The sequence below is a fragment of the Vollenhovia emeryi genome, unplaced genomic scaffold, assembly GCF_000949405.1.
Source record: "Vollenhovia emeryi isolate VEMERY1.0 unplaced genomic scaffold, V.emery_V1.0 DF939276.1, whole genome shotgun sequence".
Taxonomy (NCBI): Eukaryota; Metazoa; Arthropoda; class Insecta; order Hymenoptera; family Formicidae; genus Vollenhovia; species Vollenhovia emeryi.
The window spans coordinates 202,820-228,323 of record NW_011967090.1 but is presented as its reverse complement, the minus strand read 5'-3'; the positions used below and the strand labels follow the sequence as shown (position 1 = coordinate 228,323).

The 25,504-nt window shown below is 46.1% G+C and overlaps 1 protein-coding gene across 3 annotated transcripts in view; it reads left to right on the top strand.

The window, feature by feature from the left end:
* LOC105559392 (mucin-12) overlaps nucleotides 1-25,504 on the top strand; it is a 241,370-nt gene that overhangs the window by 62,529 nt on the left and 153,337 nt on the right. For all 3 annotated transcript variants that reach the window (XM_012007638.1, XM_012007636.1, XM_012007637.1), the window contains one exon: nucleotides 12,288-12,438. The gene's annotated coding sequence lies outside the window, so the exon portion shown is untranslated. The remainder of the gene's footprint in view (nucleotides 1-12,287; nucleotides 12,439-25,504) is intronic.

Sequence of the window (25,504 nt, the reverse complement as noted above, 5' to 3'; positions counted from 1 at the left end):
TGCTTCAGCAAGGTCTAATGCCCAAAAAATGCCCAGTAATGTTCAGTAACGCCGCAGATTTGTACACCACAATGTCCTCAGCGGTTTCTCCCTCGAGTTTATCTTTATAATGCCCCAACAAGGCCTAATGCCCAAACTAATGCCCAAAAAGTGCCTAGTAATGCCCAATAATGCCGCAAATCTGTGCACCGCAATGTCCTCAGCGGTTTCCCCCTCGTATTTAACTTTGTCTTAAATACACGTTCAAAACGTATTATATTTAGCCAAAAAATAATCCGCGTGGATGCTGTACAGATTATTTTACTGGCTACGAGATACTGCAAGAGATATTTAAGACGATCCTTAAATACTAGAATTGACTGTAAACAAGCCTTAGTGCGCACTCAGTGCGCACTGGCGCAATCAACCAAATTCGCTATAATACAAGTTGAATATTACACGAGAGACGTAATTACGTTTCAATAACGTAACGTTTAATTAGTGTATCAATCTTCGCTCGAGTAACATCAGCGACCTTTCGGCGACCAATTCGAGTTTTCGCGAAGTTGTTCGATCAAAATATATAAGTATTTTCTCGATATCTTTTTTTTCAATAAAAATTAAAGTAGACGAATCACTGTGTTTAATCTTTGAGGATAATAATGATCGAGAATATCACGTTGCAGCATTTGATCTTTGAAAAAGTCACGCAATAAATGAGTTATTTGCACAACGCGACTCGGGGCGCGCTTATTTACGGCGCAACGTGGGATTGAGTGCAGTTTCGATTTCGAGCAGTAACACGGTTTTGCGAACTATTGTTGAGCTTCCGCATCGCGCACGTCGATGCGGCAAATGATTTCTTTTTAATGGCTCCGATAATTGGACAGATAAAGAGTTATCTGGTAACGGTGCGTGGTACGATGGTTGCACAATGAATTCCATGTGCGCGCTCGCCACGCCGTACTCGCCGGAGAGTTCCTTTTTCGACGGGCAAAGGACGACCGGATCGACTTGTTAACTTTACGCGCGCTCGCGCTGCATAAAACGGCGCTACGCCGAGCCGCGTTTAAATTCTTCTCGCGTCATCGAATTTCTGAGAATCGAGACGCGTCGAAACGCAGTCGCCTGGAATTACAGCGCATTACGGCGAACGGAAAGGTATGAGGGAGAAATGTTAACCCGAGTTATTGATAGTTTAATTCCGACGTGCATACGTGTGAGCGGGTGACCGTGTTATCGCTCTCTATATCGTTTCGAGCTGAGTTTAGTTTCATAAATTTATCGCTCCGATAAGTTTATTTACACGCTGTTTGATATAATTGCAAATGAAGAAGGTACCGCGAATTGTGTGGGACAAATATTTGTTTCATCTGAATTATTACAATCTTTGTATTAATACTTACAATCCGGCCAGAGTAAAAGAAAAACGTGACTTCGACATGTCAATTAACATTTATGGGACAGCAGGTCTATTCTTGAGCTCCAAAGAGATCGCTTATTTTTCGTGCCAAAACGCTATAATACACATATGAAAGTTCTCGCTCGCGGAAATATATAAAATCGTGAAGAGTGCTTGCCCGTCCTTTAAAAGTTAAAAGCTTAATTTTGATTGAAATCCAATTGTTGAATAAAAATATAATTTCGAAAGAGATTAAATTAGGCTCGTTTAATCTGCCGGTGAAAGCCGGATGTGCTATCTATTCGTTATCACGATCATAAATGCTCCGATACAGATATAGATAGACGATAATTTTGTTCACTTCATCTTACAGCCAAGAGTGGGACTTGATTTACAATTCAAAACTTAATACACACTCATTCCCCTCTCTCCCTGCTTCCTCATTCGCACATTCCTGTTTGAATCTTGTAAACTCCGACGTTTCGACCATGCGGGTTGTGGTCCTTTTAGGCCTTTTAGGCCAGCCTAAAGTCGTCTAACAATTCTTTTTATCGTTAATTAACTACTGGCGACCCACATTCTTTCGTCGTTCTTGTAAAATTCTATACTAGGTGCTACGATATATCAATTCAGTATTCGAGCACTGCGTTTCTCGCGCTTGTCGTTAATTCAGGTGCTCTCCGGGCGGCGCGCGTTCGCCAGGAGCGCCGTTTCGTCGCTCGATCAGATGTATCTCCGCGTAAAACGTACGTGACCCTGACATCGCCTCCGGTCGGAGCGCGACGGCTCGGTAGTATATCGTACACTCTCGTTCGCCAGGCGTTCCGTCGCCGCGCGTCACGTCGTTTCGCAATCGCGCGAGCTCGCCGGCTGTCGGCGCAGCGCGAGAGACATGATTTATGATCGCGATTAGAACCGCGGCCGTAACCGTAACGATTCGACGGCGTCGAGTAAATCGTCCAAGACACCCGAGTATCGCTCATCCACCCCGCGACGAGCGCACAGGGATTCTTCGATTCGAGAGATATTCCTCATCTCGAAGCACTCCTCAATTCGTATAGATTAAAATTGCGAGTTAAGTCCGTTTCGATCGGGTTGATTAATCGAACTCGACGGATCGCGCTTAAGTATAGCGATTACATTTAATTAGAGTGTAATCGCTAGGAATTGCGTCGTGCTGGATCTCGAGTGCTTTGTTTTTGACGAGTTAAACCCGAATGGATTGGCGGAGGCGTTGGAAAAATTATACCTTTCATTTTTTATCTGCATCATTCGGAAATAATCCCTTTCTCTCCAAGTTATTATTTAATCTGATCTCTCTCTCTCTCTCTCTCCTCGGAAGTTACTGAATCGTGTCGTCCCTGCGGATGCCGACGCATCGTGAACGTTAGGTAAATGAAATTCCGATAGTAGATTCTCCGCGCGACAACTTAACTTTTCGCCGAGAACATTTAACCTTTGTTCGACTTCCGTTATTATTGACGATAGGAGATACGCGCGATGATGTCACGGGCGGCAAAGGACACTTGGTAATCGCACGCCGCGCGATCTCTTCTCGCGCAAAGATCACCGATTCCGCAAAGCTCTCCCGCTTCGCCGCCCGATTCTCGAGCCGAAGGCGGCGCCGCGCCGCTCCACCGTTCCGGCACGGTCGCCAATTGCCAAAGCGCGTGCGGTCGTTTAGCTCAAATGAGACATTCTTCTCGGCCTATTCGCGGAACAAAAGAAAAGGAGAAACGAGTCGTTGTGTATCATGACGTCGTTATGTACCCCGCCGTTTTCTCTTCTGTTTCCGTCGCCGCAACTCACGACTTTCGGTTCTCTTTGTCAGCACCCTCGCCGCTCTCTGCCCACGATCGGCCGACATAAATCCCGGACAAGGCGGAAAAAACGTCTGTTTCGGGCACGTCCGTTCGAGCGCGGCGGGAGTCGGAAAGATGCGGCAAAGAGAGAAAGAGAGAGAGAGGATGTCGGGTCGACGACGTTTGTTTCGCGGTCGTTGATATTTCGGTACTGTCTGTTCTCAGCCCATCCTTGTCCCCCTCCCGGATCCTTTCTTTCCCTCTATCGCGCGCTATCTAACTCTATATCGTCCTTCTGTCCGTCCTGCTCTGGTGCGTCCCCCCCCCCTCACGATTTCGACGAAAAGTTCTCATTTTTTCTCCCCGTGGACGCACGGTAGAGATACGGAGGTTCGATGTGAAAAAGGGAGAGGCGGAGAGAAACGGAGAAGAGAGGATGGAATGACTATGGTTCTGGTTGACCATGAGTATCTCACCGACTATAATCTTCAGGTAGATCCGGCGTAGGTACGTGAGTCATTCCCTCTCTCTCTCTCTAGTTCTCTCCCCCTCTCCCGTTCGCTCGTCTCCTCTTTCGTTCTCCTCTCGTTTGTGCTTCTACTCGCTCGCGCGTTTCGTTCCACCGGTTTCTTTCGGCCGTTCGTTGAACGGTGTGGAAGCGCGCACGATATCGCCCCGTCGGCGGAGACGATTCGCAGCGGCGTCAACGGCTCTCGAAAAACGACCGCCTCTTAAACTCCTGTTTTGCCGTTCTTAAATCGTCGCGCCTTCAGCCTTTAGCGGCGCGACGGCACTTAGCGCAAGGCGCTCAACCCTTTGCGCTCGCCAACTACGAAGCCTCTTCGCTCAACGCTCGCGCGTTTGACGAAGCGACGATTGCGGAAGGGAACAACATTGATGCTCGATTAAATTACAAGAATCATTATCTTTGTGTTTTCGCGGAATCTGAGTTTTATAGACGCAAGCAGGTGATTATTCTCCTGTCGGTGCAATATACTTTTGTAACGACGCGTTGCCAAATTTATTATAAATTGTCACACGAGGGGTAAACCGGCGAGGGCATTGTGGTGTACAGATTTCGGGCATTACTGGGCATTACTAGGCATTTTTGGGGCATTAGTTTGGGCATTAGTGGGTGTTATTTGACCTTGCTGCAATTATAAAGAATTTTAAAAAATATAAAAAAGATTAAACTGGATAAAATAAGGTAATAAGGTAAAGTAATGCCCACTGGGCATTAGTGGGCATTGGTGTGCATAATTTTGGTCAGCGGTTTACCCCTCGTTGTCACATTAACATTAAAATGAGTACACTCGTTTTTACACTCAAGTTTTTGTCGAGGGGTAAACCGCTGAGGGCATTGTGGCGTACAGATTTGCGGCATTACTAGGCATTTTTTGGGCATTAGGCCTCGCTGGGACATTATAAAGATAAAATAAGATAATGAGACAAAGTAATGCCCACACTGAAAAAAATGTCTGGTTGAATATGGCCGAATCAGATAATTTCTGTAGGACTACAGGAATTCTGGTAAATCCTACAGGAATTCTGGTGAATCCTACAGGAATTATCTGGTTCGGCCATATTCAACCAGACATTTTTTTCAGTGCACTGGGCATTAGTGGGCATTGGTGTACAAGATTTTGGCCCGCGGTTTTCCCCCTCGGTTTTTGTTCGCAGGGCCGCGAAAACCGACTAAAATAGAGACTTACGCCTCGCGCAATCGATAATTACATCTGCTTGCATTGCTCGCATCTCATTTCATCTAATCCATAGTTATACTCGTCGTTTGTGGCATATATTCGCTCGTCGTTTGCATACAATGTGCCGGTTAAAACTTAGTTTTAAAGTCGTGTCGTTAAAGGAGTTTGCGGCGAGTCGGTTAAGATCGAGTCGCGAAACGATCTTCTTTTTAGACGCCGTCTATCGCGCGGCGATAAAGCCGATATTAATGACGCTATTTGTTGCGGAATGCAGAAGAGATTCTGTTGATACGCGTCAACATATACGCGGACGTGTGTGTATACATAGATACGGCGGCATATAAATATTTTCATGGTTGTTAACTCTTCTCGAAATATGTGAATCTTATTACTCGATCAGAAAACGATACATTTAGATATAAAAGGAAAACGAAGCTGAAATAAAATTAATTAAAAGTAAAATTCAGACGTTTGTCGAAGATTTTTATCATCTGTTATGTAAACGCGCATAAGAAACCAAACGGATAAACAGATATTTCAAAAACGTTTCATTGCCATTAAATGTCACATTAAATGGAAATAAGAGACGAGCATTTCTTAACGAACCTGTTTCTTCTTTTCAATAAGTTTTATCAAACCGAATCATCAGTCCCAGTCGTTCGTCTGTTAAACTCGCCCGATTATCTTCGGTGTATTACTCAGAAGTCATCCCGATATATGGAGGGTTCAATTGACTCACGCGACAGAGGAGACTTGTCGCAAACCGGAATCACATCGCGCGAGTCTTGAATCAATAGCAGGTCGACGTGCGCGAGCGACGCGCTCGTGTACATACGTGTGTAATTTGCGTGTACATTGTACGCGCGTGTGTGTAGGCGTGTGTTGTAAATGCTGACGACGTCGTCGGTTGTGGAGTTATCGGCCGACGATAACGATGACCGATTATCTTTCGTCACATTACTACGGTTGTTATTTACGAAGGCGTGCTATTGTAGTCGTTCTGCGGATCGCTCTTTTTCCCTGATGCACGCTGCCGCATTTCCCGTGATATTTTCTTGCATTTTTTTTTCCTACTTATTGTCAGTGTTTACTTGGCTGGCTGCTTTAGTTATTCCTCGATTTCACGTACACCTCGCTCAGACAATTCCGGCCGCGGTTGAAACAACCCAGTGATCCTCAGTTCTCTTTTGGTTTTGTATTATCGGGATATCGATTTATCGAGGTGGCTCTATTTATTCCGCTCTACATGCATCAGATTAGGTTGCGTAAATACCACAAAGGTGGCTCAAGCTCACTCTGAGCCGCGTTATTGTGCGTGCGACTTTCAGATAACGATAAAAATGGTAGCGGATGTGCGTCGCAAGACCGAGCGGAATGCAACGGCTACCTTGTCCCTGCGCGGGATCGTCATCCGCCGACCGCTATCGGCCAAGTTTGGCGGCTCTGTTTAGGAACGGTTAGGTGTATATTTAGCGACATTTGTGGAACGGATGCTGGCGTTGGCTCCACGCCAGCCCAGCCTCGGGGATTACACAGCAGCCGGTGCTCCTCGCCATCTCGCGCGCGTTTCCTCTCGCGCTCTTTTAACCGGCTTTGTTGTCGAAACGCTCTCCTCTCTTCTTTCCCTTTCTCTCTCTCTCTTTCGCTCTCTCGCGCGCTCGGAAAACAATCGGATCTCGAAGCGGGGAAATACGTCCGGCGCGGACGTTTTTTGCGGTTCGCGTGCGATTATCGCCGTTGTTTACGAGCGTAAACGCGGTTCTATTATAGCCCGGCGACGCGATAATTGTACCCCGCTGCGTTATCGTCGCCCGTGAACGCGCGACATTCAATTAGTGATTATTTAATTTGTTTACATAGGGCGGCGGCTCGCAGCCCGTTATCCACTCGCGCCATAGATATTCATTACGTATTTACATTCCGAAAACTTAGTTGTTTGTAGCGTAATTGCTGTATAATTCGGCCGTTATTATTGTTGAGGTAAAATTGAGTCATTAAAATGCGACGTGTGCCAGCTTCGTCCGCGGGTCGCCTTCCATTATTGATACATTCCCGCGGATTTCGCGCCGCGCAGCTCTCAACGCCGGCGTTAACGCGAGACGGTACTAATTGCGCGGCGCGAATTTTCCCGAACGCGCCAATAAATTCGTCTCGACCGGCCCGCGCCATTCGTCACATAATCTCAGCGCGATAACGCAATCTCGCCGAATCGATTTCCAATGTCGCGCGCGGACGACCCTCACCTTCGGGGCCGTCCATCCATTTCCGTCGGAATCGACGCGGACTCTGACAACCGGACGACAATCGAACGCGATACCACTCGCGCGCGCGCGCGCGCGCGCTCGCGAACCCCTGTGTCGCGACCTTGAACCGCTCCAAGATTGCGAGGTCGCCGACCCGATCGCGCGGAATCGCGCTCGATTCGCCTCCTCCTCCGTTGAAATTACGCCTCGTCGTATATCGGGCGCGTCCCGTTGCTCGGCAATTCATCTCTGCGCCCCGATAACGAGGCGATTTCGTACATGGTAGCCCGGAGCGCGTTATTAAAGTTCGTCCAGGTAACGAGGCCACGCCTCACCGATACGTCCGGCGGAGTATTTCGAGTTCGTAATTCCTGGATCCACGCTCCGCGTTCTGTCCATCGGCGTGTAGAATGGAGCGTTGAGCGCGACGAGCGGCGATGCCCCGCGGAGACAATACGACACAGTGGGCCTAAGAGACCCTGTAATCGGAGACTGGCCATAAGAGTTCGTCAAATTACTGCGAGTGAGAGAGAAACATCAGCTATTTCTCTCTCGCTCGCAGGAATTTGACGAACTCTTATAGGCCCGTATCAGACTACGGATTGAGATTGGGATTAGATTGAAATTTGACCAATCACAATGAAGTTTACTGATCTCAAATTTAGTAACTTTTACTCTAATTGGTCAAATTTCAATCTAATCTCAATCTCAATCCGTATAGTCTGACACTGGCCAGTCTCTGATTACAGGGTCTAGTAGGCCTATGCCTGTCTCTTGCTAGCATATTATTGGTCCTTTTTGTCCTTCCACTGCCAACGACTACCAATGAGATGCTAGCAAGAGAGACAGACATAGGCCTACTGTGTCTCGTTCTCTCTCTCTCTATAGCGTGTGCCGGCTCGTCGCGCGCAACGCTCACAATCGGTCCATTTTAGGTTGCGTTCGGAAACATCAGCCGAGTACCCGAGTGTATCATTTTATCCTTGTTGCTCTCCGAATGTTGAAGAAGGATAAAATGACACATGCACCGGGGTAACTCGGCTGATGCTTCCGAACGTGGCTCTGTATGTCGATGCGATTTTGTCTTTCTACTACCAACAACTGTATCACCGCTTGTCGCGCACAACGCTCAGTCCATTCTCCATGTCTGGCAGATTCTGTCTGGCAGAATTGCCGATGGAATTTTCAAACTAGTTATTTGTATTGCGCGCCAGGCGCATCACACGGCCCACGGTATTCGGCGATTCGAGTTTGATAAATTCGGCATGCACCGTCGGGGGAGAATCGCCGCGTCGCTCTGTCGCGCTGCCGATGCATTTCCGCTAATCGGAATCGACGCGGTAATCGAACGATATTATCTCCCAATACCCCCGGGGCGTATCGCGCGCGCACGCGCGCGCACGGTTTGTCACTCGCCGCGCGAATCTCTCGCTGTCCATGTTCTTCGCGGCGGACACCGGCGGTGCGAACTCGTTTCTCGCGAAATACATGTCTCGTACGGCGAATTTAGGCTACGGTCGTTGCACACGATTGTCCCGGTCCCTTTTGCGATTCAGCTCGTGCGTTTCCTCCCCGTTCGTGTCCCGATAAAAGCGCGCGCGCGCGCAGGTTCGGCGCGAGCGCGTTGATTGTTATCCGACCGGAATCTCAGGTAACGTAATTCGCGTAATTTGCATTCGGCGGGCGGTACAACCCTTTCGCAGATCTCGTTGGGAGAGGAGCGCGCGGGTCGGCGGAGGCGGCGGCACGGCCCCCGCCTTTCTCATAACCTCGATCGTAAATAACCGCCCGTAAAACCCCGTCCCAGTTTCGCGGCGGTGAAACGATGTCGGTGCAGCGCGGCGTGCTCGGCTTTCCTTTCCGTCGAGCGGACTTGGAGAGAAAGAGAGAGGAAAAGGGGGGAGAGGGATCCATTGCGATTATTCTCTCGGGGTATCCGGTCTATCATGATTTAATTCCTTGATGCCCGCTGATCTCGAGCAATATTTTTTAATTCTTCTCCTCTACATTTTGCATAGATCTTTATTTGATATGCTCCAACCGAGGGGTGAGCCGCTGAGGGCTTTGTGGTGTACAGATTTGCGGCATTACTGGGCATTACTAGGCATTTTTTCTGCATTAGTTTGGACATTAGGTCTTGCTGGGGCAGTATAAAGATAAATAAGATAAATTAAGATAATAAGATAAAGTGTAATGCCAACTGGACATAAGTAGGCGTTAGTGTACATGAGGTTTACTTCTCGGCTCTAACGAATGATGGTCTTTTAGCGAACTCTCGGTTGCTCGCACTAGTGTCCACTGAGTGCACACCGAGGCTTGTCTATAGCTTCTTGTACTTAAGGATCGTCTTAAATACCTCTTACAATTCGCTTCTTAGCATTCGCACGGATGTTTCTTTTTTATTAAATAGTTTCTGAACACGTATTTAAATATTGGGTCTGTGCATAAGTCCGTGCCGCAAATCAAGTAAATTTCAAACGCAAATTTCGGCACGGACTTATGCACAGACCCAATATAAATGCATCCGAATTGGAAATTGTCAGAAATAAGATAGCGCTGCTATAATAGTCGTTTCGAGTGTTCGTTTAGACTTTTGCTGTCTATGCACACACGTCAAATCTGTATATATTAGTTCAGCTACTTTATGCAGCGCGAGAGATCGATTTCGTTGCAATGTTACTCGACGAGATATTCATTTCCGCGCGATAGCACGGCGTACAATCGTTTCCCGCTTTTTCGCGACTTAAATCCAATCGGGGAGAGAGAAGGCAGGCGCGGCGCGCGTAGATTCCGCATGAATAATTGAGCGCGAGCTCGGCTGCCGTGAATGAAATCGAGGCGTGGCCGTCCCCGCCGGCCGGCCAGCCGGCCGGCCGCACGGTCGATCGCGGGAATCGAGCCCGCAATAAACGAAGCTACTGCCAGAGGCGCGCGAGGAGAGCGGTCCGCAAACTTTTCCTCTAAACCTGCGAATCGGGACTTTAAGCGCGTGGAATTCGCACGGGCGAAACGATCGGGGGACGCGCAAGGTGCACCACGCGGAAATACAATGCGCCAAATGAATTGCGGTGCTTCGAGTCCACCTCGAAATTGACGGCTCGTTTCATCGCGGAGTAAAGTTCCCCTCGATTTTATATCCGTAAAGAGAGTCTACGAGAGTCTCCGATACATTTCTGGAAAGGATTCTGGCGACGAGTAAACCGCCGAGGGCGGTTGTATACATTCGCGGCATTGCTAGGCATTACTAGGCATTTTTTGGGCATTAGTTTGGGCATTAGACCTTGCTGGGGCATTCTAAAGATAAAATTGAGGGGGAAACCGCTGAGGACATTGTGGTGTACACATTTGCGGTGTTACTGGGCATTACTGGGCATTAGTTTGGGCATTAGGCCTTGTTGGGGCATTATCAAGATAAAATAAGATAAAACAAGATAAATCAGATAAAATAAGATAACAAGATGAAGTAATGCCCACTGGGCATTACTGGGCATTGGTGTACAAGATTTTGGTCAGCGGTTTCCCCCTCGATTATTCCGGAAATATTTGCACATACATTCGATATCCTATGTATGTACTGTGTACTAAAAATTCCTATACACTGTATGTACATGATACATAGACATATATACATTGTATATACACTGTAATCAAAATGTTTTGTGGGGTGTACATGACTTTGGTCAGCGGTTTACCCCTCGGATTCTGGGCGATGAAATGCGCGGGTAAGAACAGATATTTGACACGATTAAGACATATATATTGAATGCCCAACATTTAACGCACGCATCCCTTGACAAACGGGCAATTTATTCGGAGCACTCGTGCCGCAGTAATCAGATATCTAATATTCAATTTTAATTAAGAGAATTGTAAATACGGGCGCGCATGAATATCAGTATACCGGCGCACGTAAGAAGCGTCTGGCCCGCGTGCTGTTTCATATATTCCGAACAGGTTCCGGGCACTTTTATACCGCTATTCTCGCAGTTCATCTCCTGCGCTCATGAATTTCGAACGCGGCGGATCACAGTAACTGGGTGAAAACGGGTGGGGCGCGGGTCGGGGGGGGGGGAGAGGAGCGCGGAGAGAGAGAGAGGCGGACGCGGAGAGAAGATTGGGAGAAAGAGGAGAAAATAAAGGAAAAAGCCTGGAGGGATCGCGTGTTGGCCGGCCATTAAGCATTCCTCTTGCTCAGCTATACGCCGCGTATTAACACCGGGGTTTTCACTTATATCGGCCCCTTATTGCTTCGTACTTTCCTTGTCCGCGAGAAGGTCCGCGACGCCGAGGCTCTCGCAGAACTGATTTCTTTTTCGTCCTCCGGTCGTTCGCGACGTAACTTCGTAATAAATCGATGAACTTGCTTCGTCGAGTGTGATCAACGATCGCATTCCTGCCGAGCATTCCTCGATAAAGAATGCGCCGGAGGTCGTGTTGACTTTACTGTCAACTCGCATCGGTGACGTTGCGAGAATTATGAAACTAATTATAAAGAAGGAACTGTGTGAAAAATCTCTCGAATAACATGGCGGCACGCAGTGGCGATCTAAATTCGCATGTTGCCGAGTAATTAGATATAATTCTACCAGATGTAATCAAAATAAACTGCAGCTATAAGTCACGAGTTAAAATCGTTACATTAGAATCGCAACGAAGTATAATTCATAATGTCCTGCGACATCTTTAGTACGAAACAATTTGTTTTAAAAACAATTATTCGCCTACGTTACTTTCCGTTACGCGAGTCTTCCCTGCGAAGCGAGGGGGAAACCGCTGAGGGCATTGTGGTCTACAGATTTGCGGCATTACTGGGCATTACTAGGCATTTTTTGGGCATTAGTTTGGGCATTAGACCTTGCTGGGGTATTATTAAGATAAAATAAGATAAAATAAGTTAATAAGATAAAGTAACGCCCACTGGGCCATTAGTGGGCATTGGTGTACAAGATTTTGGTCAGCGGTTTGCCCCTCGGTGCGAAGGACACGCGAACGAAAGCGTCGCACGACCGATTAGCGTCCTGAAGTAGAACCCGAAAATTTGTCTCGTGTCTTACGACATTCTCGTTCACTCGCAGAGTATCGCGACGACTTAGCGCGCGGATTATCCAGCCCTGCTCGGGACGACAGCTTTAAAAGTGTACGTGTCCTTTATTTCCAGCCTGGCGAGCTCTGCCCCTCGGAGGAGCCCCGTGAGCGAAGGGAAACGCGGAAACGGAGCGGGCTTCCCTCCGGCAATTACCGAGACGATCTTTCACGTCGCCCGGGAAGCGGAGCTCGGAGGATAAGGATCGACGAATGGGAATTTATACGTGAGTAAACATGCAGTATCACGCAAATGTCGGTCAACAATAGGAAGCGGCATATCGATTATCTGTTACGTCCTGCCGAAAAGTCGTGCTGTTGCATATGATAATTTTAATATTCGTATAATTTAATATTCACCTCACAATAATTTTTCGTTTTTCGCAACCCTTGGGGTTGCAAGGCACTTTTCGAGGGAGTGTTCCCGAACCGTTTACACTAGTTCTTCCTTTTATATTAAATAGTAATGAACGCATCTTTTTTTTTAATTGAAAACAAGACACGCCGTCGCCTGCGAACCGCGAGTTTTGCGCGTTTTAACTCGACGAATTAGTCCTGGCTACAGGTTGAAACACGAAGCGACTTATTTGCATGACTCTGCCCGCTGTGTCGCGGCGTTGTACCGACACGCTGCGATTAATCCCCCGTTTAACGGCGATAAATGCGGTCATCGTTGATTCGTTTCGCTGCGGTTTTACGCTGCGCGATACTCACCGCCCGTGCGGTGTCGGGCGTTCGGGCTCGAGCGCTGCTGAAAAATGGTGTGTGCAGCTTGACGCAATTAGGCTTGTCTCGCGGAGAGCCAATGACCTTGTTGCCGAATTGAATGCGAAACTGCTTCGCGACTGTGCGAGCGACGTGATTTGCATTTTGCGCAACCGCTTAACACACTTTTGCACAGGCTCCATTGATAATTCGCTCTCTCGCGCGATCAGCGTGTCGCGATACGCAAATCTACTCGGTTTAGCATTGAATCGCAAGACAGTGGCAAAAGTTTGAGAAGCCGAGCATCGTAGTTCGTAATTGTTTGCACCATATACTTTGTTAGGAAACACAATGCAGAAAAAAAACTTATTGACAGAGAAAACTTGAGAATGCCCGCGAACAAGTTAACTCTAGAATAAGAAAGAAATCGAGTACTGCGCTGTGACATGCAATACACGCCATTTTTCTCAGCTTAAAACTTGCGAAAGTTAGACGATTTTTGCGATCGTGTATTCAACTTTAAACTATTTGAAGAATTTACCGTTGAAATATCTCCGGATGATCTCGAGATATCTCGAATGTCGAAGTTCATAGATGATTAATTACGGGACGTGATGACATTTTTAAATATTGCTGAAAGAGGAGTTTCTACCTAGAGCGCGGTATGTTAATGCCGTTACGTGATATTACGTGAGTTATAGCGCGAATATATCTCTATAGAATGGCAATCGGGAAGTTGCTGAAATTAAATAGCTGTTATTTCGCAACGATCGGATAAAGCGAAATGTGAATTAAACTGTATTGTAGAAGTCATTTTTGTTAGCACGCAGTACAAAAAAGTATGCATATATAATTGTAAAAATGAATATGAAAAGATCCGATAATTCGGTCGGTTGTATGGCTTAGCGATATCAATTTTCGGAATGACGACCATTCGATAATAATCGAGGCGCTATTGAAAAAAAAAATGCAAACGGCTATGTGCAATCAGCCAAATTTTCGACATTTTTTTTACCTATTTCGCAGATATTTTTACAAATACATTCTTCTTTCGCTACATCCCAATTAAAATGACGAGTTTCTCTCGCTAAGTAATTCATTTCATTCTGTTCATTTGCTACGCGGGGAGAATTTTCTCCTCACATTTATCCCAAAAATCATATAATCGCGGAGCAACAGGCAATTTAAAGACCTTTATGAGAGTTTTTAAAATTTTACCATACATTCTACTAGTAAAACGTATAGCTAAATTTAAAAAAACCTCATCAAAATTCTTCGAAATGCCGTGCTGTTCCACGATTTTAAGTGGTACATTTTAAGAAAAAAATTTGTTCCGTGTACAAAATAACAGCTGTTTACTTTTAATAACGTCTCGATTGCCACCCGGTATGTATTCGCGAGTTAATTCTTGGTCCGAGTCGCGATGCGCGCAAAGTATGTCTATACCGCGTTGAGAACTTTGAATGTCACGAACGCAAACATAGTGCGCTTACAACCGCGCACACGTCCGCACTTGCAGACGTGTGGTATGTGCGAGCAGTTTTTGAGGAGAGAAAACTTAGCAAGAGAGATGCTCCGTACGCAGCGACCTTTCCACGTGGTTTATGAACTCGTTAGAAAATTTTCCTGCTAAAAGGTGTTATGTGTGAGCGTATATTTAACGTGTGAATTTCTTGTGGTGGTCGCTGAACGATACAAAGGTGAAATAATAGCGAATTCGGTTGCCTGCTCTAGTGCGCACTGAGCGCACGTTAAGACTTGTTCATAGTCGATTTTTATATTTAAAGGTATTTTAAACACGTGTTTAAAAAGATCTAACCAACTCTGTATAATTTTTAGAATGAAATTTTCACTCGAACCATGGTGTCACTGACCACTTCACTGTATTCGAGTGAATATTTACTCCAATAGAGCGAGTTAAGGGGATGCTGGAGTGATTCTGCACTTTTGCACCTTTCTAACCTAGAAACTATCAGTTCGCGGAAACACTTGTGTAATATACAAATTAAATGACTTACGTGTACAGATCGAAAGCAGCTCGCTATTCCGGCCAAATGAAAGAACAATATGGCATCACCGAAACTAAGTTTGTAAGTCTAATAAGAAATAATAGTGAGCAACACACGTATACAGTACATGTGGTATGTGTGTTGCTCACTATTAATTTTTATTAGACTTACAAACTTAGTTTCAGTGATGCCATATTGTTCTTTAATTTAGCCGGAATAGCAAGCTGCCTTCGATCTGTACACGTGAGCCATTTAATTTGTATATTACACAAATGTTTCCACGAAACAGACAGTTTTAAGTGCAAAAGGTGCAAAAGTGCAGAATCACTCCAGCATCCCCTTAATTCACTCCAACTTAAAGTACGGTTTTCCGCCACTAGATGGCCGCCGAACTCGTAAGTAAGATCACGATAGCCCAACATACAAGGGACCCCGTCACGGGCCGGGACGGTTGGTTCTTCCGCGACAGTCAGCAGAATAAGCGAAGCTGTCACATAAAGTATAACTTTTCAGTACTGGCTGTGAACGTTAGAATACATCATTTTATTAGCTAAAAAGTATTTCAAGAGGTATTTAAGAAGATCTTTAAATATAAGAATTGACTGCAAACAAGCCTTAGCGTGCACTCAGTGCGCGCTAGTGCAAGCAGCCGAATTCGCTGTAAGCGATTTCGATGAGGTCGTTCTGGAAAATCCGGTTAAACCTCAACTTTCGAATCGAAATGCAAAAAAATCGAAGCGCTAATCTCGTCGTTGGCGAGAATCATTCTTTCCATCCGTTACAGCAGATTAATGTCTATTAGCGCCGCTTATTAACGTCGCAATTCCACTCGTCGTGCCCGCGCATCGCGTTATTACACGTAATTGACATGTGAACTGATTAATCGCATCGCAACCGCAGTCCGATTAATAATAAAAGCAAACTCGCGTTGACCAAAATTAAATAAAACTCATTAAATTCGTGTGTTTTGCGTCTCGCGTATTACGGTTCGACAATCGTCCGAGCGAATTTCAGATATCGGGAGGGACGGATGAACGGGAGGTGGTCCGCGGTGCGCGCCGCCGCTGGTGTGCGCGCGCGCGCGCGAGACGGCAGGCATTCGAATGATGTATAAATAATAAAATACATACATCTCAGTTACACGCGAGAACCGGGCGATGCATGGAGCCGCGCCGCGAGGCAGCGCGTCCTCGGCGGTTGCATCGGGCTGTGGCGCACGGAATACAGAAACGGAGAGATGAACGAGCCCCGAGTACATTGAATTCAAATTATCCCCCGCGTCCTCGCGCGGACGTGAGCATTAAAAGCGGACGCATTACGTGCCGCGCTGGTACTCGGATGCATGTTTATCTCGCGGCCGCGTTTCGGTCAACGTTTGCGGCGAGACAGAGGCAAAATCGAGGAGCGGCGAAAACCAGTGCGAATGGAAGAGTGATAAGCTGACGTGAGAGCGTGACAAAGTGACGTAAGTTTCGAAAAAAATGAACCCCTGTCCTGTGTCATCCGAAAAGTACACAGAAAAAAATGATATGGTGCACATAACCAGAAATATTTAGTTGTAAGCAATATAGCTGCATTATCCTAGTTATCTTTATGCAATGATTATGTGTATGATTGATATGACTTTGTTACTTAGTTGTATCAACTGCATCAATGTAGTTGCACATGATCTGGTTGTGACAACCAGACTTTGGTTGGAGCATTATTTACTGTGGATATGATAATCTATCCACATTGTTGCGTCAATCAGGATACGTATTGCAAAGGTTAAGGCAACCAGGTATCGTCACTACTGCAACAATGTCATTTAACAATTGCTCTGTGGTTATAACAACCAGATAATTAGTTGTTCCATATTTTACTATTTAATCTGGTTGACACAACCAGAATTCTGTTTGTGGCAACTATATTGTTTTTTCCGTGTAGCTTATTTATTTATTTTCGGAGAAAAGAGAAGAATGGAAAAATTATTTGTCGCATTCATGCTGACAAAAATTATTCGCCACATTCATGAAGATCGACCAACGTGAAAGGATTACAATTATTTCATTGGCCTGAATAATGTAGACTGTGAAAGCGAGGGGTAAACCGCTGATCAATATCGTACACCCATGCCTACTGCTGCCCAGTGGGCATTACTTTGTCTTATTTTAGCTTGTTTTATCTTGTTTATCTTGTTAGATTCTTTATAATGCTCCAGCAAGGCCAAATAACACCCACTAATGTCCAAACAATGCCCAGCAATGCCCGAAATCTGTGCACCACAAAATGCCCTCAGCGTTTTACCCCTCGTTTGAGAGTAAAGCTTCTGCCGAATCGCTCACCTTTTGTCCCAATTTTTAGATCCGATCGATTTTTTGCCCCAATCTCGGTCGACCGAAATATTGTCCCGATCATCTTCGATAATCCTCAAAGCAGTCTCTCTAAAACATTATTTATTTCTTCTTAAATTGTACCTGCTGCAGCTTTCAGGTACCACTTTTCGATACTCGATTATTTCTTACGGTTGTTATTCGCGTAATTGACAGTCGCAAATCAGCAGCTATAAATTTTAAGTTTTCGTGCAAGTTTTCGCTTAGAGACAGTCGCTTCGGTAGATTGAAGAGGTCACGTCCGTCCGCGTTCGTGAGTGATTCCCGGGCTATTCAAGGGCTTTTCAGTCCGTTCACCGACCGTTTTCGTATCGGCGACGTTCGCTGGTCCTTTCAATGTCGTGAACAAAAAAAAAGGAAAAGAAAAACGCCACGCCGCCACCGAACTCGCTCGTCGTACGACGCGCAACACCTGTTGAATCATTAGCCCGTCTGCGAGCTTAACGAGGACGGCAGGTAAGTCAGTGAATGACACGTACAGTGCGCGTTTACGAGCTGTCTGTCTAATTGGCACGCACTCGCTTTTAAAAGCGTAATGTCCGACGTCGTCACCGTCGCCATAGTCGCGACGTATAGTCGTCCGTGTCGCTTACGATTGCCGCGGGATAACGGGAACGCGCTACAAAAATCAACCGTAATCGTGATAAGAAGCCCTAGCTTATAATAGAAGCTATTACAGGTATGCGACTCTTCACAAATACAGAAATAACTCCGTTTATTCGTGACAGGTGGATTCGCTCTTTTCGGACTGCGATATAATATCTTCAAGGCTGAAGGTTCCCCGGCTTCTCAAAAATAAGGGCAGCATGGCTTCTATTCTTAGGATAACGTTTTACGTTTTAAATCTTTTGTCTGACAGTAACGTACGATAACTTGTGTCTTAAGAGCAACGAGACAGCCATTCTGCCCAGACCCAAGCATAAGAAACTAAAACCCGAGGGGTAAACCACTGCGGGCATTGTGGTGTACGGATTTCGGGCATTACTAGGCATTTTCTGGGCACTAGTGGGTGTTATTTGGCCTTGGCGGGGCATTACAAGGGATCTAAGAAGATAATGACTTTGGTCAGCGGTTTATCCCTCGCTGAAACCTCTCGAAGCGTGGACGACACTTATTAGGAAGAAAGAAAGGCTCATTTCCAATAGATTGTTTATTGCGGCTCATGAAGTCGATATGGTTACCTACTTAGTTACACACGACCGGCAATTTCGAGCATCGTCGTCGGGTCGCGGTTATCCCTTCCCACTCTTCCTTAACCTCTTTCTGGAAAGCAGCTCGTGAGGGAAACTCTCGGCTGTTCTCGATTCCCCTAACGATCTCTGAGGTAGTCGGTGAAGTTTTGGCAAGTGTTACGATCAAACAGCGGCGAGAATGTCGCGGAGCGAGTCGAATAAACTGTTGAATCGTCATCGGCGTAAAATCCGTTTAAATCAACCGTCGGTATATTTACGGTGTCTTACAACCTCCGTTTGTCTTATTCGTGCCTTTTTGCGAGTTACCTGCTTGTTTCCTGCCTCGACGACAATTTGCCCGACTTTAACGAAGAAACTTCGACGTTTACTTCGTCCCGCTGGGCACCGCTCCCCGCTAACGCAATTCCGTTCACCTTCCTTACCTTTCCCACTTGTATTCTTCATACAAATCTGGTGTAATGATACGAATAATTATTTAAAAAATTGAGACTCTCAGGTTCGCCAATAAATAATAAATAAATTTGTGACAGCCTCAACTGACCCAAGTTTAATATACAGGGTGTCCCAGGAGGAAAGGTCAATATTCTGGGAGGTGATAGTATCGGTCATTTTGAGCAAAAATGTTGATATGAATACATGTCCTGTTCCCCACTGTTTCCGAGATAGAGCTATTTGAACGTACAGTTGCAAAATTACTGACAAGAAAGAAATACCACGTACTATTTCTAATAGTTAAATATTGTTCATATATTTTACATACATTTCTAGAGTATATTTTTGACGTATATAATATTATATACGATTTTTAAATAGAATTTTTACATACCAAATGTATGAAATACATTACCATATATTTTCACCTACTTTGTGAAATATATATTTTTCCGTGGGGGATTACAGTAAAATCGGCACACGAGTACGCGAGTCGTATTGTAAAAAGAGAAAACGGAAGATCGGGGGCGTCCGCGATATTCGACGACCGGAGCATGACTGCGAATTATTAATTCGAGTATCCCTAAGATACTTAAATAGGGTTATTAATAGGCAACGCGTACAATTCGATTACAATAATCCGTGCTTATTATTAATGCTCGGCATGTCGTTTGTCATGCACTGGTGATCCACCGATGTTATCCGAGTCGGGCCGCGATAACTATCAATTTCATGTTAACAATTCAGGAACAAGTCTATTAGCAGCAAATTACATTAAACGCATATCGATAATGACGTAACAAGGTGAATCGTGACGGCGACGATTATCTGCGGATTGACATTTGGCCGATAATTGAAAGGCGGGGGAGGGAGATCTCGCGTAAAGAACTTCATTATGCCTACTCTTAACGACCGTTTGCCTCGCTGTGGTGCGATAAATCGCGTCGCGTTCGATCGCGTTCGCGCTCCTCCGCGTTTCTTTGCCCTCGTTAAAAGGCTTACTCTCCCCTCCTCCCCTCTCTCTTTCTCTCTCCGATTCCTCTTTTACCTCGTACGTTTGCCTTTTGAGCGTCGCCCGGTGATTTAAACGGCATGGAGGTGGACCGGGAGCGCGCATTACGCTTGTCGCAATAGTAATTGCTGAGCGCGCTTTATAAAGGACCAACCAGTCTCGCCGCTTTTCCCCTTTTCCCTCCCCCAGCTCGCTGTCTCTTTTTCGCTTTTCACGGTTCGTGTACGAAGGCGAACGGACGAGTGAGAAGGATAAACAGCGAGGGAGAGAGGGAGAGAAAGAGGGACGCACTGCTCGGTGCTGCTCATTATACGATACGAGGGTGTCCGCCATGTATTCTCGTTCTGCCCGCGCACATGTACAATGCGCCGTAATAACGCCGTCCAAAAGTCAGCTCCTATTCCGCGGGAATAGAAGGAATTCGCCGCTCGGCTTTCAGTTATTAAGTCCCCCGGACTTTAAACGAAAACGTGACGTGCACGTAACTTTGAGCGTCCGTATTGTCCGCGTCGCGATCGCGCAAGATTGCAATTTCTCGGGCGATTGCAACGCGATACATTTCAATCTCTTTATTGTTTAACTGTCGATACCGCGCCCGTGTCGCCGTTGAGGCGATCGTTTTTCTTACCTCGTCCCCCCTGCGCGGTGTCTATGAGCGGGCCGGAAGCATCTCGACGCGTCGTTTACAAGACGAGATTTCCCGCTCGTAGCGTGTAAACGTGTGTTCTTCGCGTTGGAGAGGTTCGCAAATTCTCGTCCTAGGGGTAAAACAGTCATCACCGTGGGGCGATGTCGGAAGAGGGGGAGACGTGCGTGCGTGCGTGCGTGCGTGCGTGCGTGTGCGCCTCCCGCGTGTTCGATGCGTCATTTTGGTCGAAACTGGTACCACGCGGGAGGAGATGCACGCGCGGGGTGAATGCACTTGCGCGCGCGCACGAGATAGATGGAGAACGCGAGAAAGGGAGAGAGAGAGAGAAAGAGAGCGCAGAGACTGCGACGGGAAAAGCGGGTGAAGCGAGGGAGAAAGAGAGAGAGAGAGAGAGAAACAGACAGGACGGAGGAGGTAGACGGAGCAACGGAGTGCGAGAAATTGTAAAAGTGAGACGACCGGCCATCGATCCGGACTGCACTACCCCGGACTGCAAGGGGCTTCCCCTAAACCGCCAAAACAGAGAAGCGTATGGTCGTTGAACGCCTCTTCGTCCTCGTCCGCGGCTCCGGCCGAGAGTTATCTTATCTCCTTGGCTCCAGTTACGTTGACAGCGCGAAATAAGCCGAATAAATAAGCTGAACTTGACTTTCCTCGTCGAGCGATAGCTGCGCGACGTCGAATTGTCGAAATCACGCGACACCGAACGTTGTCAGCGAAGACGCGGGAAATATTTTTCTCTTTCGATTGAACTCGTAAAATTGAAGGTCTCTCAAGCCGATCGTATGGGTGGAGTTACATACCGCGGCTTACTGCCGTTACGCCGTTCGGTAAACGGGAATACCGACAAATGTCGTTAACGTAGAATAACGTAATATGTGCAGAACTTGTTTTGTAATTTACGGCATAGTTACCCGACTGCCGATCGAGTTTACAATGGCCCCGGCACTGGTATTGGCGCTGATTGGGACTTCTAACTCTCGCGGGAGACAATAATGCGCTTTAAGTTTACCGTGATATTATTCACAGTTAGAGAACGGCGTCGATTGGAATTTAGAAGCAATCGGCCAATAGGGATACAGGGGCGAGGGAGTAGTTTCCGAGGGTTCGGAGGGATTCAGGAATTTAGCATGACCGTGGGGGCCGGCGTTTCCCCGGGAAATCTTTTGAAAAGTTGAAACATTTTGTAAAAGTTTATTGTCAATCCGACGCGACCGATCCAATCTATCTGTCGTCATGCTATTATTTATTAACCCGTGGATAAAAAACAAAATAAAATAGAGGGTAGAAAACGGAACGTGTATGGAACGGGAAAGATATAGTTCGCTCCCGGCGGTTAGTATTATTAGTAGCTAGTGAAAATTTTTATCTTTCTTAAAATCGGGACCCGATTCACATCTCGGTGTATGAAAACGAGATTATTACGCGCGTTATCGCGAGCCACGCGAGAGTATCATACGTGTGAGGCGCCGCGTAATTCCCGATAGGATAAAGCGCGAACGATTCGGTCGGAGTGCGCACGGCGCGATGATTAACGATAACAGCTGCATTTACGGATGGCGGGAACGTGTGGCGGATATACTTTTTGCATTCATTCCGCGGCCGCGTGCGGGGCGAGTCGCATTTTATTTATTTCCACGAGATATGCGGCATGCCCGGGCTCTCCCTTCGCCGCCACGCAAGTTTGTCTGCTAAGCTCGTTGAATCGAATTGAAAAAGTTCCGATATATTTCCCGGTTTTGTTGAAAGGGAAATATTGAGATACACCACGTACGGAGCGCGCCTCGCCGCGCGCTGCGCCGCGCGGAATAAATCGTCGCGATTGAATATATTTCTTGTCGGATCTCTCCGGACGACTGGGCGCATAAAACGGCACCGGTGATAAGCCGCGAATTCGCTCGCGCGCTATTCCGCGTGTTCGAACCTCTGTGTAATGTTACTTTTTTAATCCCGTATTAATCCCGAAGACGACTCTCCAAGAGATACCGTTGTAAATGTCACGTTTTAAAAAAAATGTTGTTTTAACAAGCGTTGGCCGAGGTAGATTTGAAATGGTAATATACGAGGAATATTTTACACAGACGTTGGATAATGAATAATCGGCAGAGACAGTGTTGTGAATCAATCATACGGGAACTAAAGCCTGATCTACAATGTGCTCTTTGGGTCCGGAAACATTCTGTTTTATAGCCAATAGACGGAGGGGAAGTCCTTATGTGATAGCAGGTTTTCAACGCACAAATTCAATCACCAATCTTTTTTCGCCGCGATTACACAATCTGACAATGAACTTTCCGCTAAACACACTGAATTAATTGTAAGACAAAAGGTGACGAATTTCATTACCTCTTATTTTTTAAGTGAAGTCGTTAGTACTCCAAAATTTACTCCAGTTTAAAGTGCGATATTCCACCACTAGATGGCCGCCGAACTCGATCACGATAGTCCGGCACAGGGAACCCCGAGGGGGAAATCACTGACCAAAATCTTGTACACCAATGCCCACCAATGCCCAGTACTTAATCTTATCATCTTATTTTTTTATTTATCTTGTTTTATCTTTATAATGGGCCAGCAAGGCCTAATGCCCAAACTAATGCCCCAAAAATGCCCAGTGATGCCCAGTAGTGCCGCAGATCTGTACACCGCAATGCCCTCAGCGGTTACCCCCCTCGTTTCATCATTTCTTCGAGTGAAATCTTCCTCTAAAAGAGTGAGATTCCATTTGAAAAAATGTAGAGACTAGTGCGCAGATTCTCGATGCTCGAGCCTGGCACGATAATTAAATCCGCTTCATCACTGCTCGGTGTATACTTGGAGGCCCATGAGCTTTGAGCTCATAAAGTCCATGAACTGTCGAACGCGAACCAATTACCGTAACTAATTAGCCATTTGGGCTTCGGGCTTTAGACTTTGCTAAGTGAGCGCGACTATTGCACGAATGGGAATGGAAACAGATGGGAGGAGGACGTGGGAGGGGGCGGAGTGAGGGGCGACACGGAGGATCCGCGTTATATAGATGTAGACTTAAGTTACTCGCGAGACCTTTCTTCGCGGTTTAATCCCGCTGTTGCGCGCCAGGACCTTAAATTACGCCCGCGGTAAACGGCAACGATTCGTTTCTCCACGTTATTTTCGTAATCGTATATTGTACACGCGGTACTCGCTTTTGTAGCACTATTTTGTAATCTCCCCGCTCGTTACCGCGTCCTGACGAGCATCGAGGCTTTTTGTTGCGCCGCGCGCCGTCGAGAACAGGATCGCGACGCTAATTAATATCCGCGGGAGACCGTGGTGCGGGGGCAGCTCGTCCAGGAGGCGCCTGGCGCGCGAGGGAGATCCATTGTGGGATTAAATAAGAGCATCTAAACCGAGGGCCCGAAATGACGATGTCACTGTCGACTTAATGCCGCAAACAGACACCCTGATCGATGATCCTGTGCTCTCTCGCGTGAATCGATGTAATCTATCGTATTTGCGCGAGACACCTCGAACGAGACAGTTTGCCGCGCGAATATTCGCTTCCCAGCGCGCTTGTTTTAACCGTGTCGCGTACATCGTTTATAATTTCTATTAATTAATATAAGTATTCGGATGATTTCAAGTAACGTCTCTCAAGTATGTGCGTGTCTCTCCGGAAACTCGTATATTTATTATATAATGTACAATGTGTAATTTTGCGCGAACGCCTTTACGAAAAACTGCAAGTTGAAGATTGCCAAGTATTTTGATAAAAGAAGGCGGCGGGTGAAATAACAAATAACAGGTTATTTTCGGTTGACTCGTGTAAATTGTAAATCGGTTTCCCCGAGTTCCACGGCAGCAGCTGGATCAGAAGCGGAGGAGGAAGAGGAGGAGATTCGCGGGAGGGGGAGGATATGGGCAAGCGGCGGAATGCGGAGTGGGAGTTCCGCTTAACACAACGAACTATGCTATGCACTAATGCATAAACATAGCGCATGCTCTCGGGCTCGCCGACAGAAGCGATTTCCGTATGGCTGCCTGTACCAATTAGCATCTACGACAATTAAGCACGAAACACGATATTGAGAACTTGCGAGAGATAGCGCTAACGTTTTGCTCCATTTTAACGTCCGTTTCGTTTGTATTACTTACGAGCTCGATCAGCTGTTTAACGCTTATTGAATTTAGCCATCGCATTCGAAAAATTTAAATTTCCGTGGGGAAATTACGAAAGTCGCAAGAAGGTTTTAGGAGCAACATAATAGAAGAAACGAAATTATAGATAGATATAATTTTTTTTCTCAATGCAGGCTCGTCAAGAAGTTTCCCAAGCGTGTGTCGAAAAAAATTAACGCGCGATCGTGTGAGGCAATCGATTGCACTGAGAAAAAGGTTTAGTAATAATAACGCAGCCTAGGTCATAGTTACTAAATGGTTTGGTTAAATAGTGCCGACTAAATGTTTAGTTAATGCTAACCAATGATTTAGTAATTATTAACAGTAAGGTTTGGTATTTATTATCAAGGCTTGGTTATAATTACTAAATAATATCGTAACAGTTACCAAATTGTCGCAAACTTTACTAAACCATTAGGTAACTATAACTATATGGTTAGGTTATATAATAACTATAATAGTATATAAGAGTTCTGATAGGGTTCTAATAAAGATGCCTTAATGCCTGGTCAGGCACTCATCATGCAGCCCTGACAGGGCCCTGACCGTAAAAGTAAGTATATTCAGGTTTATCCATGATCCAGAGACAACTCGCTCTCGCATCATATCGGCTCGCCCTTTATACTAATACGGGACGATTTTTACTTACGAGAAAGACGCGCGGTCGCCACGTCGCCGCGTCGCGGCAGTATGTGGTATCTAAATTATTTGATAATTATTACCATTGTATTTGATATTATTTACCAAACCATTTAGTTGGTTCAACTGACATCAAGATTTT